We start from the raw sequence: 789 nt of genomic DNA on the forward strand, positions 1-789 counted from the left end.
GGTAAAGATGAATCCATCCAGAAATTTGCCTTGTGACGAACAGAACCCGTATTGTCGCTGAACAGAGGGAGTTGTCACAACTTGGCACCAATGACAACACCACGTTGGCTACAAGTTACCGCCAAAACGTTACACTGTAAACCAGACTGTATTGTTTGCCTACAATTGGTTGCAACTGCATCCGTTTAGGGAAGGCAAATGACCTTGTTTTTGTCTTTGTTTCTACGTCACGCATTTTCCAGTGTTTTCTGGCTAATATTATAATATTAATATGGATGGTTACGAGGCCGTTCCGTGTACTAACCCTTCCTCGTGAATTTGCAATTATCACGGTTATTGAATCTTACCCTTTCATAACCACTTTAAAAAATGACAGATCAGCTCAGATTATTGAATTTTCCTAAGTTAAGCTTGATGCAGGTCGTTTACTTACACTAAACCATCTAATCTAATTCCCAAGATATATCTATTATCTCGACTGTGTACCTCAGTTTTCACAAAAGTTGTAAAACTAAAGTCCTATATTCATATAGAATTAAGATGGATCAATCACTTGAAGTAGTAAATAAACGTAAGCTCTTCAAGTACAAAATATAGCAAGTGATAATGAGACACAAAGAGAACAATGGGATGTATTTTTTCTCTCTCTCTTGATGTTGGGCAATCAGTGTGCCGTGATCTTACTGTCGATTTCTCTGTTTGTTGTCCTTTGTAAGAAAAAACAGTCTCAAACGTTTTCTATATTCTGTATTCTTTTCCTGGTGGGATATAACTGTCAAAGTGAGTTTG

At 37.1% G+C, this 789-nt stretch overlaps 1 protein-coding gene across 1 annotated transcript in view; it reads left to right on the plus strand.

Moving 5' to 3' along the window:
* The window catches only part of LOC119592690 (dynein regulatory complex subunit 3-like), a 23159-nt gene that overhangs the window by 9935 nt on the left and 12435 nt on the right, over positions 1 to 789 (plus strand). The window lies entirely within an intron of this gene.

This window comes from Penaeus monodon, chromosome 30 (genome assembly GCF_015228065.2).
Source record: "Penaeus monodon isolate SGIC_2016 chromosome 30, NSTDA_Pmon_1, whole genome shotgun sequence".
Taxonomy (NCBI): domain Eukaryota; kingdom Metazoa; phylum Arthropoda; class Malacostraca; order Decapoda; family Penaeidae; genus Penaeus; species Penaeus monodon.